The following is a 16435-nucleotide window of genomic DNA, read 5'->3' as shown; positions in this document are numbered from 1 at the left end:
CAATTTTAAAATGTAAAAAAAATAAAATTTTCTGACTATAAAAACAATTTAGAAATGTATAATAACTGGGAAATACAAGAAAAGATGAAAGAAAAAAAATCACCTAACTCTAGCTGGATGATTCAGGAAGTCACCAAAATGTTGTGGGTTCTATCCCTGGTCAGAGTCCACACTTAGGTTGTGGGTTTGATCCCTGGTTGAGGAATGTATGAGAGGCAAACGATCAATGTTTCTCTCACATCAGTGTTTCTGTATCTCTCTTTTTCTCTCTCTCCCTCCCTTCCCCTCTCTCTAAAAATCAACAAACATATCCTCATTTAAGGATTAAAAAAATCATTTATAACCTCATAACTAAAGGGTAACCCTTATTCACCAATTATGGAGTATTAACTTCTGATTTACTCTTTATGTGTGTCTCTCTTCCTAGAGCTCTTTCTTTTTCTGTTATAGATAGAAAGGGATCATATTATATCAATTGTGTTGTAAGCTACTTTTTTCAGTTATCATTATATCGTAAAATGTCTTCTATGCCATTAAAAAACCTTTTAAAAACATCACATGTAATGGTCACTGACGTGCTTTTGCATAGCTCCACCCTGATCTCAGGCTAATTTAAACTTGACCATGTGACTGGACATGTGTATCCATGGACATTCTAAATAGTGCTGTGGTGAACATCTCCACACATAAAACTTTATTTACACCTCTTATTACTTTCTTGAGGTAAATAAGTGGAAGTTGAGCTACTTGGGCAAGAGGCATGACCTTTTCCAACTCTCTTAATAACTACTGTCAAACTCAGAGACATTTTAAATGTGAAGAAAAGGTCAATGCAAAGGTTCTCCTCAAACTTGTTTTATGAGTCTGGCTTACTGAACTTGCTGACCCAAACTAGATTTTTTATAACTTGAGCACATGCAAAACTTGATAATTATTAAAAAGGATCCTCTGTCTATGATAAATGTTCTATGAGGTGATTTCCTATTTATTCAAAAATTAGTTATTGGACACTTACTGTGTGCTGGATACCAAGGATAGTTTCAATAAACATGGGAAAAATAATCCCCTAGATGATGATGTGTTTGAATGCTAATGCTGACTGAGAAAAATTTTGGCTTCTGGGCATCAGTTATGCTTTGAGTAAAGTTAGAGAGGCTGTTAGGATGAATTGTTGTATTTATTTACAAAGTATTCTTTGAGTATTTTCCCATTTTCCCTGACTCTCTTTCAGTTTTGAAGAAGTTACATAACTTCTTCCTTCCACACAGGTTTCCCTGCTTAAGGATAGATTGCTGGGAACAGTATGAAAATAGTTTAGTAAGAGGTATTTCTTCTTTTAATCACTTTTTATTGCTATTCTATTACAGTTGTCCCAATTTTTCCCTCTTTGCCCTCCTCCACCCATCCCACACCCCATTCTCATAGTGAATTCCCACACTGTTGTCCATGTATGTGAGTCATTCACACACGTTCCTTGACTAGTCCCTTTCCCTTCTTTCTACCATTACCCCTGCCTCCCTCCCTTCTGGTCACTTTCAGTTTGTTCCATATATCCATGCCTATAGTTCTATTTAGTTCATTTGTTTCTTTTGTTCATTAAATTCCTCTCATAGGTGAGAGCATATTGCATTTGTCTTTCACCGATTGGCTTATTTCACTTAGCATAATACTCTCCAGTTCCACTCATACTATATCAAAACATAGAATTTCTTTCTTTCTGGTGCATAGTATTCCCTTGTGTAAATGTATCATAGTTTTTTGATCTACTCATTTACTGATGGGCACTTAGACTGTTTCCAGAACTCAGCTATTGTAAATAGTGCTGCTATGAATATAGGGGTGAATAGGTTCTTCTGAATTGGTGATTTTGGATTCTTCGGGTATGTTCACAGCAGCGGAATTACTGGATCAAAAGTCAGTTCCATTTTTAGGTTTTTTTTTTTTTTTTAAAGATTCATGTATATATTTTTTGCTTTTTGAATTTCAACCCCCAAAATATTCCAGCAAAAAATGGGGAGGTTGGGCTGGGTCTCCTTCAATGGGCATGTGCTGCCAATGATGACAGTGGACTTGGACCCACACCCAGGCCACCCCCAGGCCAACCACCCCCATACCCTGCTCAGCCCAGGATGGGGAGAGACAGTAGAAATGGCGGGGGAGCTAGGAGGAGGCCCAGGGAGCAGTGTGTGGGGTCAGAAGTTGGGCTGAGGGGTGGGGGGGAGTTACCCAAGTGCAGTCCCCTTTGGTCAGTGATGGAGCCTCGGAACATGGAAGCTTGGCTGGGGCTGAAGGACTACGCAGTTGTGGATGAGGTGGGCTATAGGCGGAATGGCTGTAGCCAATGAGCTGGGGAAGGGCAGGGCTGGGGGCTGGCCCTTGTCCTCTAACTGATGATCTGCTGAGGTCTTCCGTAGCCAGTCATGCCAGCCTGGGAGGCTCCTCTGTTGCTGCCCATTTGTAGGCCAATGACGTGCTTTCCCTCCTGCAGCTGGCTCCCTGTGAATTCCCTCTTATGCTCCTGGGCTTTCTTCATAAACCAGCTGGGATCTCCACGGTAGCGCCCATCATTCTTGGTCACTGCCAAGCTACTCAGGGCCATCAGGGTCCTCTGAACTGCAGCCATGTCTTTGCCTTCAAAGAAGTCAACAGTCTGGAACATGTCAGTCTTGGTGACCCCATAGTCCTCAGCTGCCTTCAGGAACTGAGCCACCTGCTCCATCTGCTTAAAGACCATGGAGGGTGGGTTCTCGGGCACCTTCACTGGCTTGGAGCCATCAGGATACAGGCTGTTCACCAGCTTGCTCAGAATCACACCATTCTTCAGCCAGACCTGGAAGCCCAGGCGCCCACGGTCTGGGCGACTCACATCAGGGCCGCACTGTACTATGTCCATTCCACCAGCCGTTCCTCCAGCTCCTCATCATACTTCTTCTCAATTTTGGATTGCACTTCATGGCTCATGCCATAGGAAGGTCCCTTGTTGGCCATGTTTGGGGAGAGAGGGACTCCTCAGAGCTCACAGGAAGGAGTCAGTGCTGTCTGGACTTGAACAGAGGTTTTTTTTTTTTTTAAGGAAATTCCATACAGTTTTCTATAGTGGCTGCATTCGTCGGCATTCCCACCAACAGTGCACTAGGGTTCACTTTTCTCTACATCCTCATCATACTTCCTCTCTGTTGATATATTAATGGCCATTCTGATAGGCGTGAAGTGATACCTCATTGTGGTTTTAATTTGCATCTCTCTGATGGCTAGTGATCTTGAGCATCCTTTCAGATGTCTATGGGCCCTCTGTATGTCTTCCTTGGAGAAGTGTCTGTTCAGGTCTTTTGCCCATTTTTTAATTGGATTGTCTGTCTTCCTGATGTTGAATTGTATGAGTACTTTTATATATTTTGGAGATCAAACCCTTGTCTGAGGTTATCATTGGCAAAAATGTTTTCCCATATGGTTGGATCCCTTTTCATTTTGATGATGTTTTCTTTAGCCATGCAGAAGCTTTTTAGTTTGATGTAGTCCCATTTGTTAATTTTTTTCCTTTATCTTCCTTGCCCTAGGAGATATATTGGCAAAAATATTACTACATGGGATATCTGAAGATTTCCTGCCTATGTTTCCCTCTGGGACTTTTTTGCTGTCACAACTTATATATAAGACTTTGATCCATTTTGAGTATATTCTGGTATATGGTGTAAGTTGGTGGTCTAGTTCCATTTTTTTTGCATCTACCAGTCCAGTTCTCCCATCACCATTTATTGAAGAGGTTATTTTTACTCCACTGTATGCTCATGCCCCCTCTGCCAAATATTAATTAAACATGGAGGCTTGGGTTTATTTCTAGGTTCTCTGTTCTGGTCCACTAATCTATGTGTCTGTTCTTATGCCAATACCAGACTGTTTTGATTACAGTGGCATTGTAGTATAGTTTGATATCTGGTATGGTGATCCCTTCTACTTTGTTCTTCCTTTTCAAGATGGCTGAGGCTATTTGAGGTCATTTTTAGTTCCATATAAATTTTTGAAATATTTGTTCTAAATCTGTGAAATATGTCATTGGTATTTTAACAGGAATTGAGTTGAATCTATAGATTACTTTAGGTGGTATGAACATTTTAATGATATTAATTCTTCCAATCCATGAACACAGTATATTCCATTTATTTATATATTCCTTAATTTCTTTCTTGAGTGTTCTATAGTTTTCTGAGTACAGTTCTTTTACCTCCTTGGTTAAATTAATTCCTAAGTACTTTATTTTTCTCATTATTATAGTAAATTGGATTTCCCCCTAGTTTCTTTTTCTGATATTTCATTGTTGGTTTACAAAAATGCCTTTGATTACTGAATATTAACTTTATATTCCACTATTTTGCTAAATTCATTTATTAGGTCAAATAGCTTTTTGGTGGAGACCATAGGGTTTTCTATGTACACTATCATGTCCTTTGTGAATAATCACACTTTTACTTCCTTCTTTCCTATTTGGATGCCTTTTATTTCTTTCTCTTGTCTGATTGCTGTGGTTAGAACTTGCAATACTATGTTGAATAAGCATGGTGAAAGCAGACACTCTTACCTTGTTCCTGATCTTAAGTGAAAAGCTTTTAGTTTTTGCCTGTTGAGTATAATTTCGGCTGTAGGTTTCTTGTATATGGCTTTTATTATGTTGAGGTATGCTCCCTCTATTTCTTCTTTGCTGAGTGTTTTAGTAATAAATGAGTGCTGGATTTTATCAAATCCCTTTTCAGCATCTATTGATATGATCATGTGATTTTTGTCCTTCATTTTGTTTATGTGGTGTATTACATTTATTGATTTGTGAATATTGCACCATCCTTGCATCCTTGGGATGAATCCCACTTGATTGTGGTGTATGATCTTTTTAATATATTTCTGAATCCAGATCACCAGCATTTTGTTAAGGATTTTAACATCTATGTTCATCAAAGATATTGGCCTGTAGTTTTCTTTCTTTATTGTTCCTTTACCTGGTTTTGGAATTAGGATGATACTAGCCTCATCAAAAGAGTTTGGGAGTCTTTCCTCTTCTTGAATGTTTTTGGAATAGTTTAAGAAGAATAAGAGTTAGTTCTTAATTAAATGTTTGGTAAAATTCACCTGTGAAGCCATCCTCTCCAGGGCTTTACTTTACTGGGATTTTTTTCTTTCTTTTTAAATATTTACCATTTCCTTCTTTACTGAAAAAAATTTAAAGTATATTTTATTGATTATGCTGTTACAGTAGTTCCAGTTTTTCCCCCTTTGCTCCCCTCTGCCCAGTATACCCATTCCCTCCCTCCAGCAATCTCACCCCCCTTAGTTCATGTCCATGCGTCGTGTATATAAGTTCTTTGGCTTCACCCTTTCCTGTATTATTCTTAACTTCCCCCTGTCTATTTTGTACCAACCGATTATGCTTCTTAATCCTTGCACTATTTCCCCATTTCTCCCCCTCTCACCTCCCAGCTGATAACCCTCCAAATGATCCCCATACCTATGATTCTGTTCCTATTGTGGTTTGCTTAGTTGGGTTTTGTTTTTATTTTTTAGATTCAATTGTTGATAGTTGTGAGTTTGTTATCATTTTAGTGTTCATAGTTTTGATCTCCTTTTTCTTAAGTAAGTCCCTTTGACATTTTATATAATAATGGCTTGGTGATGATGAACTCTTTTAGCTTTACCTTGTCTGGGAAGCACTTAATCTGCCCTTCCATTCTAAATGATAGCTTTGCTGGATAGAGTAATCTCGATCGTAGGTCCTTGTTTTTTTATCACATTGAATACTGCTTGCCAGTCCGTTCTTGCCTGTAAAGTTTCTTTTGAGAAATCAGCTGATAGTCTTAGAGGCACCCCTTTGTAAGCAACTCTCTGCTTCTCTCTTGCTGCTTTTAGGAGTCTTTCTTTATCTTTCACCTTTGGCATTTTAATGATGATGTGTCTTGGTGTGGTCCCCTCTGGGTCCAGTTTGCCCAGGACTCTCCATGCTTCCTGGACTTGCATGTCTATTTCCTTCACAAAATTTGGAAGTTTTCCTCCATTATTTTTTCACATAAGTTTTCATTTCTTGCTCTTCCTCTTCTCCTTTGGGCACGCCCATGAATCAGATGTTGGCATGTTTAAAGTTGTCCCAGAGGTTCCCAAGCCTCTCATTTTTTTTTCAATTCATGTTTCCTCATTTTGTACTCGTTGACTGTTTTTTTAGTTTCTTATGTTCCAAATCATCGATTTGAAACTGGTTTTCTTTCCTTCACCATTGGTTTTTTTTTTTTTTTTCAGATTTAATGTGTTTTATTGATTAAAATATTACATTTGTGCCAATTTCCCTTCCCTCTGCTCCCCTCCACCCGGTGGCCCCCCTCCTTCCAGTTGTCCCCCCCTTTTAGATTATGTCCATTAGTTGTGCATACAGTTCCTCCCAATCTCTCTCCGTCTATTCCATTCCCTCCTACCTTGATCCCCAATTCCTATATCATCTCCCTCCCTTTCCCCATTCCCCCTCCCTGTTGACCTCCCCCCAATATGCTTCCCGTACCCACAGTTCCTTTTCTACTCTCGTTGCCTATTTAGTTTGCCTTTGTTTCATCTCCCCAGCTTCTGTTTTTTTAAACCAGTCCCTTTAACATCTCATATAACAGTGGTTTGGATCTAATGAACTCTTTCAGTTTTATTTTGTCCTGGAAACACTTTCTCTGTCCTTCTATTCTGAATGACAATTTCGCTGGATAGAGTATTCGTGGTTGTAGGTTTTGGATTTTCATTACTTTGAATATTTCTTGCCAGTCTCTTCTTGCCTGTAGGGTTTCCCTTGAGAAGTCAGCTGATAGTCTAATTGGGACCCCTTTGTACATAATTCTTTTCTTCTCTCTTGCTGCTTTTAAGATTCTCTCTTTATCTTTAATTTTTGACATTTTGATTATAATGTGTCTTGGAGTGGTTCTCCCTGGGTCCAGTCTCTTGGGAACTCTCCTTGCTTCCTGGACCTGCAAGTCTATTCCCTTCCCCAAGTCTGGGAAGTTCTCCTTTATTATATTTTCACTCAATTTTTCAAGTTCTAGTTCATCTTCCTCATTCTCTGGCAAACCAATGATTCTTATGTTGGGCCTTTTATAGCTGTCCCAGAGGTTTCTGATCCTCTCATTGTTGCTTCCTATTTCCTCTCGCTGCATTGGTTGACTGCTTGTTCCTTCTCCATATTCCAGTTTGTTGAAATGAACTCTGGATTTTTTTTTTCTCACCATCTATCTCGTATGCGGTTTTGTTCCTTTCGTTATGAAAGTTTTTCGCTTCTTTCTTATCTTTTTCCTGCTCTTTTGTGAATTCTGTAAGCCACCTGATAACAATGGCCCAGAACTGAGCCTCTGACAGGTTTCTTATCTGTTCATCTGTCAGGTTCTCTATCTGCTGCCTGGTGAGTTGTGTCACCGGGATTTCTATAGTTGTCTGCCTCATTTTGACAGATGCGTTTTGTTTTCTTGGGCCGGCTGTCCGGGGCAGTGCCTGTGTACGCATCACAAATCAGCGACCGGCGCCTGCCTGTCTGCAACCTATTTTGCAGCCCTGTGGTGCTTTCTTTGGGGGCGGGGGTCCAAGATGGATTCACACAGTTATTCAGCTAGGAGACCGGGATCCGTCCTCCCGCCCCCCTGGGCCTCACTGTTCAAGGCGATGCTGTGGCTGCTCCCCAGCGCCGGAGTCGCGCACGCCAGGGGCTTGATTGGAGTCGGCCAGGGGCTTGATTGGAGTCGCGCACGCCAGGGGCTTGATTGCCTCCTGGATTTTTCGCCGCCCCGCCCGCCGCTCCGCAAACAGCTTTGCCTTCTTTAACTCTTACCTGCCCAAATGGCACCGCTGGTTTATAACTTCATATGTTGGGCTTCCGTGTAGTTTTATTTTCTGGAATTTCTAGTTATCCTTTGTTTTGAAGTAGTTGTATTCCTCTATAGTTGTTGAGGGAGACCTAGCGTGTCCGTCTAAGCCTCCATCTTGGCCGGAAGTCTCACCATTGGTTTTGTGTGAATTTTCCTTCTTTCACTTAACACAGCCTTCACTTCTTCTCTTATGCGTTTGCCATACTCAAGCATATCTGTCAAGCCTGTGAGCATCTTTATCACCAGTGTCTGGAGCTCTTCATCTGTTAGGTTGTCTATCTCCTCATCTGTTAGGTTGGCTATCTCCTCGTCACTTAGTTCTCCCACTGGAACCTTGATCCATTCCCCCTTTTGGGCCATACTTCTGTCTCCTCATCTTGACAGGCTCCTGTATTTGTTTGCCTCTGTGTCTTAGGTAGAGCTGTCACTCTTGTTACATTGTAAGGGGCAGAGCCTTAGGGATTCATCAGTACAGGGCGACCTGTTTCACAACGTTGTGGCACTGTATGTGGAGGAGGGGCCTGAGAGGGAACAGTGCTACTTGCCCAGCACTTAACGCCTCTTCCAGGCACTTCTCCCACTTCCTTGTAGAACTGGTGGCCCTCTAGCTGTTGCCCTGTCCATCGTTCCCAGAGTGGGTGGGTCTGTGAATGTTCTAGGACTATGGGAGCCCTTTAAACAAGCAGACTCTGCTGAGAGACCAGCAGTTTCTGCCTTCACCACAGCCCCCACTGGTTTGCACAGTCAGAAGCAATGAGGCTTGATTTTACCTAGTGCTGGGACTGTGAGCTGCGCTCTCTGGTGAGGATCTGGGAACGCTCCCCAGGTGTCCCTCCTGACTTTAAGAAATGTGTAACTGTGCTTTCCACTGGCCTGCCACTGCTGCCACAACCACACCATGCCTTCTCTGCCCCGGCTCCGCACCCCTCTTCCTGTTTGGATGAGTATTTCTTCTTTATATCTTTGTTTGTTGGACTTACATGCAGTTTGACTTTCTGGAACTTCTGGTTGTTTCTAGTTTTGAGGTAGTCGTATTTCTTCTTAGTTGTGGAGGGAGACACAGCATTTCTTTCTACACCTCCGTTTTGGCTGGCACTCTCAGAAGTTTTTTGATTACTGCTTCAGTTTCGCTAGTTGTTATCAGTCTATTCAGGCTTTCTGCTTCTTGATTCAGTTTTGGAAGATTGTATATCTCTAGAAATTTGTCCATTTCACCCAGGTTGTCAAATTTTTGCTATATAGTTAGTTGTACATAGTAATTTCTACAATCCTTTGTGTTTCTATGGTATGGGTTGTAACTTCTCCACTTTCATTTCTGACTTTATTTATTTGGGTTTTCTCTCTTTTTTTCACCTTTGGCATTTTAATGATGTTGTATCTTGGAGTAGGCCTCTTTGGGTTCACCTTGATTGAGACCCTCTGTGCTTCCTGAACTTGCTTGACTTATTCCCTCACCAAGTTAGGAATGTTTTCTGTCATTACTTTTTCAAAGAGGTGTTCTGTCCCTTGCTTCTTTTCTTTCTCCTTCTGAAATTCCTAAGATGCAAATATCATTACGTTTCATGTTGTCACGAAGCTCCGTTAAACTATCCTCATTCTTTTTAAGTCTTTTTTTGTTTTGTTGCTCTGACTGGGTATTTCTTTCTACCTTGTCTTACAGCTTGCTGATTCAGTCCTCTGTTTCATCTGGCCTGCTTTTAATTTCTTCTAGTGTATTTTTAATTTTGGATATCGTATTCTTCATTTATTCCTGGTTCTTATTCATAGTTTCTATGTTATTTTTCATGCTGCTGTAGTTCCCACTAAGTTTTTTGTAGCTCCCATAAAGTTCCTTGTCATTTTCACTGAGTTTCTTAAGCATCCTTATAACCATTATTTTGAATTTTATGTTTGATTGATTGCTTGTCTCAATTTCATTTATCTCCTTTTCTGGGGATTCCTAATTTCCTTTTTATTGGGGGTTATTTCTTTGGCTCCCCATTTTAGGTGACTCTTTTTGTTTGTTTCTGAATCTCAGGTTGCTCTGTTTTGCCTGCCTATCTTCATGGGGTAGACTTCTGTGGTGGGAGTTCTGTGGGACACAGCGTCTTTAATCTCCTGATCTAGATGCTCTAGGGTTGCCCTTTATTCAGTTTATGTGGGGTCTCTTATTGTACTTGGGCTTTGATTATTGATAGCTCATTCTTTGGTGGGCTCTCCCCTCCAGATGGCTGACTGGGAGTCACAACCCCTGCTATGTCTTGTATACTGTTGTACAGCTGCTGGTTAACAAAGTAATGCTACCCAGAAAACCAAACCCATGCCAGCAAAAATACCCCTACCACATCAGCAATATCAACAATAATTGAGAAAAGATTAATAAAGATGGAGAGAGAGAACAAATATTATAAGATAGGAAAATGGCAATATGAGATGACTAAAGGAGAAAAAAGTGATTTTGAGTAGAAAAAGGGAGGAGAAATAATAAGAGTAGGGAATAGAAACAAGGTGAAAAAAAGGAGAAAATAACATTTAAAACATAAGTAAAACAGGGAAGGCAATGGCAAAATGGAGTAACAGAACAGAAAAGTATAATATGAGGTTTGAAATAAAATTAAAAAGGTAATGAACCAAAGGGAACAAAACTGCAAAAAAGCACAACAGGGCCAATAACATATTCTTATATGAAAAAGAAGAGACTATGAGATGTGTACATAAAGAAAAATGGTTTTGACGACTTCCGGCCAAGATGGAGGCTTAGACGGACACGCTAGGTCTCCCTCTACAACTAGAGAGGAATACAACTACTTCAAAACAAAGGATAACTAGAAACTCCAGAAAATAAAACTACACGGAAGTCCAACATATGAAGTTATAAACCAGCGGTGCCATTTGGGCAGGTAAGAGTTAAAGAGGGCAGTGCTGTTTGCGGTCGCACCTGGACAGCGGCGGGGCGGCGAGGAATCCCGGCTGCGGTCAAGCCCCTGGCGGTGCGCGACTCCGGCGCTGGGGAGAGTGGCCGCTACATCGCCTTGAACAGTGAGGCCCAGGGGGGCGGGAGGACGGATCCCGGTCTCCTAGCTGAATAACTGTGTGAATCCATCTTGGACCCCCGCCCCCAAAGAAAGCACCACAGGGCTGCAAAATAGGTTGCAGACAGGCAGGCGCCGGTCGCTGATTTGTGATGCGTACACAGGCACTGCCCCGGACAGCCGGCCCAAGAAAACAAAACGCATCTGTCAAAATGAGGCAGACAACTATAGAAATCCTGGTGACACAACTCACCAGGCAGCAGATAGAGAACCTGACAGATGAACAGATAAGAAACCTGTCAGAGGCTCAGTTCTGGGCCATTGTTATCAGGTGGCTTACAGAATTCACAAAAGAGCAGGAAAAAGATAAGAAAGAAGCGAAAAACTTTCATAACGAAAGGAACAAAACCGCATACGAGATAGATGGTGAGAAAAAAAAAATCCAGAGTTCATTTCAACAAACTGGAATATGGAGAAGGAACAAGCAGTCAACCAATGCAGCGAGAGGAAATAGGAAGCAACAATGAGAGGATCAGAAACCTCTGGGACAGCTATAAAAGGCCCAACATAAGAATCATTGGTTTGCCAGAGAATGAGGAAGATGAACTAGAACTTGAAAAATTGAGTGAAAATATAATAAAGGAGAACTTCCCAGACTTGGGGAAGGGAATAGACTTGCAGGTCCAGGAAGCAAGGAGAGTTCCCAAGAGACTGGACCCAGGGAGAACCACTCCAAGACACATTATAATCAAAATGTCAAAAATTAAAGATAAAGAGAGAATCTTAAAAGCAGCAAGAGAGAAGAAAAGAATTATGTACAAAGGGGTCCCAATTAGACTATCAGCTGACTTCTCAAGGGAAACCCTACAGGCAAGAAGAGACTGGCAAGAAATATTCAAAGTAATGAAAATCCAAAACCTACAACCACGAATACTCTATCCAGCGAAATTGTCATTCAGAATAGAAGGACAGAGAAAGTGTTTCCAGGACAAAATAAAACTGAAAGAGTTCATTAGATCCAAACCACTGTTATATGAGATGTTAAAGGGACTGGTTTAAAAAAACAGAAGCTGGGGAGATGAAACAAAGGCAAACTAAATAGGCAACGAGAGTAGAAAAGGAACTGTGGGTACGGGAAGCATATTGGGGGGAGGTCAACAGGGAGGGGGAATGGGGAAAGGGAGGGAGATGATATAGGAATTGGGGATCAAGGTAGGAGGGAATGGAATAGACGGAGAGAGATTGGGAGGAACTGTATGCACAACTAATGGACATAATCTAAAAGGGGGGGACAACTGGAAGGAGGGGGGCCACCGGGTGGAGGGGAGCAGAGGGAAGGGAAATTGGCACAAATGTAATATTTTAATCAATAAAACACATTAAATCTGAAAAAAAAAAAGAAAAAAAAAGAAAAATGGTTTTGAGAGGATAGGGGGAAGAGAAATAATAAGAGTAAGGAATAGAATCCAGGCTAAGAAAGGGGAAAAAATAAAATTCCAAACTCAAATAAGCAAAGGCAGAAGGAAGGCAAAATGGAGTAAGACAGAGGGAGAGTTACCCATGAGTTTTGAAATTTAAAAAAAAAAGTGAACAAATAATAATACTGTTGAGGAAGAAGAGTAATAACTGTATTATCTATGCCAAACAAACCAAAATTTATAAAAGTGGGAAGAAAATAAAAATATTACAAGAAGGGGAAAAAGAATGTGAACTGACTAAGGGAAGAAAGAACGCTTTTGAGAGGACAGAGGGAGGAGAAATAGTAAGAGTAACAGATAGGAATAAGGTGTAGAATAGGGGAAAAAAATTTACAATGAAAATAAGAAAGGGCAGGAAGAAGGCAAAAATGAAGTAAGACAGGGGAAGTGTACAATGTGAGATTTGAAATAACATCATACTAAAAATAGTATAAAATCTAAATAAAATGAAAAAAAAAAAGACAATGCATAGTGAATTAGTTAGACTGCAATTGAAGCAATAGAATAAATATTAAAAGACCATGCAAAAAAGAAGAAAAAAATGCAAATTCTGAAGAACAAGGTGAAATTTATCTCAGCAGTTTGGTGTTTGCCTTCTGTCTCCTCTTTCTAGATCTGCCTCTGGCTTTCTATCAGCTCAAGGTCCCAGGGTGGGTCATCCAACTTCTGGCAGCACTACCTGTATCACTTTCACTTGCCTGTAGAGGGGGCTTCTCTTGTCATTGGGAGGGTGGAGTCCCTGGGTCTCCCTGGGAAGGCACTGTTTAATCTTCTGGGAAAATTTTGGGTGTGTTTGCCCTGCCTCTGCACACCCATCTTAGTCTGTCCCAGCGTATTTCCAGTAATGTGAAGTTTCTGATGAATTAGCTGTCCATTTCAAATAGGGGGCCAATCTGTGTAAGAGGGTCAACTCTTTCCTATTTGATGGCAGCTCTGTGTGTGGGCTGGGGCTGGGCAGGGCCCTGATTCACCCTTGCAGCACTGATTTCTGATCTCCCTGCTTCGCTGGCCTCAGTGGAATAGGGCCCTAGGAACCAGTGTATTTTGTCTTCCTGAGAGAAGTTCAAAATGGGCCCTTTAGACATTACCCTTTCTGTCTTTCTCTTGTGGATATGCACTCCACAGAGGGTTCTTGAGCCTATCCTGCCTATTTTGCAGATCTTTCCAGTTGGTGGTGCTTATGATCCTGCAGGGGGTGGGTGCTGGGTGCATCCTTCCCTTCCTGGAGATTCGGTCTAAACCAGGCAGGTGGGCTCTGTCTGGCTGTAAACAATCTCAGTTGCTCAACTCTTGCCCATCCAGTTCCTAGCTCACTGCCCTTGCAGCAGACAGAGTCTTGAACTCTCCACCCTGCCAGATGTGCTAGGCTGAGGCTGAGAAATCCCATCACTGTGCACCTTTCTGATCTCTCTGCCCAATTGCATTCAGTGGGAGCAAACCACACCTTCAATCCTTTCCCCTTGCTGGAAGGGCAGCTATGCATGGGGTCCCTACCCTGCATTCCTCAGATCCCCTTTTAAAAAGTTTCTCCGGGCACTCCTACTGAAGCACTGAGTCATTGTCCATCTTTCCACACACACCACCTCTCTAAAGAGCCAAAAGTCTCTCACAGTCACAGCCTGCCTCCACCGGACCCAGGTGCAGATAGAATCCCTCTCTCTCCGGCTCTCTCCCGGTTGGCATTTGCCACTGCAGCTATGGGTGTGCTGTTTGCTGTGTGTGTGTGTGTATAGCCTGGATCTCCCTGACTTTGTGTATCCAAGTCACTCCCAACTCTGTCCTGGGAGGGGAGGGAGCTGCAAACCTGCGATCTCTGACCAGGCTTTTCACGGCTGCAGGCACCATGCATGGGGTATTTCCCCTTTGACCTATGAATCTTTACCACTCGTTGTGAAGCATCTTCTCTACTCCTTGGCTTCCAAACCCATATCAGCTAAGATTGTGTTGAATGTTCAGTTTATTTTTCAGATCAGCCAAGTATCTGAGTTGGGGGCAAGAGCAAGTGGGCTCAGTTTCCATCTACATGCCCTCCATCTTTTCCTCCTCCAGTGAGAGGTACAGTATTCCCTCACTTATCATGGGTATTATGTTCCAGACTCACCTGCGAAATAGGAACCTTACATTTATTCTACACTCTTAAACTTACGTAACTTTAACAACATACGTATACAGTACCGCAAAAATTCTGTGATGTAGCAAAAAATCCACTATAAATAAATATAATATTTTTAAAAATTCCGTGATACTGTGAGGCCACGATAAGTAAACCACGGTATAGCGAGGGACTACTGTATTTCTTTAAGAAAGTATAATTGACCTTGTTTTCCAGGAAGAAAAATGCTTAATTTTAGTCATGTCTCCATCTGCTTTTACCAAGGACACAAGATTCTAAAAGGGAGACTGTTACACTTCTGAGTACAATAATTGGTCTCTTGTACTCACTTTGTTCCCTTCAGGAACTCAGAAAGTATCTAGTAAATAGTCCTTTTCTCCTCTTATGCACCTTACTATTCCTTCCCATTTCCCTTCTCTTCTCATCTAATGGCATATCCATGACTTGGATGAAAAGGGGACAGTTATCCATGTAAACATAACAATAACTGTAGCAATGGAAAACATCTCTAACATGACAACTGTTGAACAACAAACTAATTCTTTCTGATAATGTCAGCCACAATCTACATTTAATAAAGTTTATGTCTGCATACCATTAGTGTCTGAGGCTAAGAATACCAGGGTTGAACTAGTATGAATGACCCATGGACATGGACAATGGGATGGGGATGGACTGAGGGAGAAGGGGTGGGCAGGGTAGGGGAGAACGATGGGGGGAAAGTGGGACAACTGTAATAGAAAAAAAAATTAATAAAAAAGAAGAAAAGAATACCAGGGTTAAAACAAAGACCAGCCTAAACCTCCATTTTCAAAAGTGATTGAATCTACTTGCCTACTTAGCATGGAAGTCAGGGCAGAGGGTGACCAAGTGGTGTTCGGATGCAATAAACCTCCTTTGAGCTGAGGCATCCAAAATCCGGTATGTAAAACCCAGTGTCTGTTGAAGAGAGGTACAGTCTTTTAATTTTTTATTTATAATATTTTTATAAGTTTGCTTATCTAATGGGAAAGAAAGCATGTGTCTTTAATTTATCTTTCAGTGTATTCTTTTGCTAGAGTCATAGTTTTACTGAATATTTAGAATGCTTTTGCTCTAAAAGCAAGAACTTGTTTGAATAAGGGCTAATTTTTCAACATGTAGACAAAATATTTGAATAACTGGTGGAAATAATAAATTACTCAAATAAAGTGATTTCATTGCTCTTAAAAGCAAAAAAGCACCCTTGGGTATTTCACGGAAATGATTCCATTTTCATATCACTCCCATGGTAGCCACTTGATCTTGCTCTGGGGTGGACTAGGGAGCAAGTTTATTTTTAGTAAGTGAGTACCTCCATATTTTCTCTGGGAAAACAAGTGGAGGAGCAGGTACTGGGGAAAAATGACCAAGAGATATCTCTAAAAGCAATGATCACATCCTTGATGTCCTGCCTAACTTCATAGTCCTTGTCTTCAAACAAACTTGTTCATAGGAACTGCCTTGAAAGACTATGTTGTTCTTTCCGAGGAGCTTAATGAGTGCTCATTATTTTGACCATTTGCACTTTCCTGTTTCTCAGATTCCAACTGCATAATCCAATTATGGTTTGCGAGTCTGGTTGGAAAACAGTCTGATGGGGGAATTCACATTTTGAGCCACATGGATCAGAGTAACAACTATTGCTGGATCCAGAATGGACCTCTGCAGGGGTCAGGCTGTCCAACTTAATCTTGGTGTAGACCATACTGCCTTTGGGTTCTAGGACAGTGATTTAGCCATTCTTCACTTGGGCTCTTGGGGTCTTAGCTCCTCATTTGCATGAGTATCAGCCTCATAGGGTAAGAGAGGGGATTAACTGAGATAAGGCATGTAAGGTGTTTGGCACATAGCAATGTCTGGATACATGTTAACTGATACTATCACATGGAAAACACAAAAATGATAATCATTCTGAATTTGTAGACTAGCCCTTGGTAGATGGAA

At 41.3% G+C, this 16435-nt stretch overlaps 1 pseudogene; it reads right to left on the bottom strand.

Moving 5' to 3' along the window:
- Positions 1–2368: 2368 nt before the first annotated feature.
- On the bottom strand, positions 2369–3041 carry LOC150006095 (transgelin pseudogene; annotated as a pseudogene).
- Positions 3042–16435: the final 13394 nt, after the last annotated feature.

The sequence above is a fragment of the Furipterus horrens genome, unplaced genomic scaffold (assembly GCF_987537825.1).
Source record: "Furipterus horrens unplaced genomic scaffold, mFurHor1.1.pri manual_scaffold_6, whole genome shotgun sequence".
Lineage (NCBI taxonomy): Eukaryota > Metazoa > Chordata > Mammalia > Chiroptera > Furipteridae > Furipterus > Furipterus horrens.
Note: the sequence above shows the minus strand (reverse complement) of the source record. Positions and strands in the feature narration are given on the sequence as shown.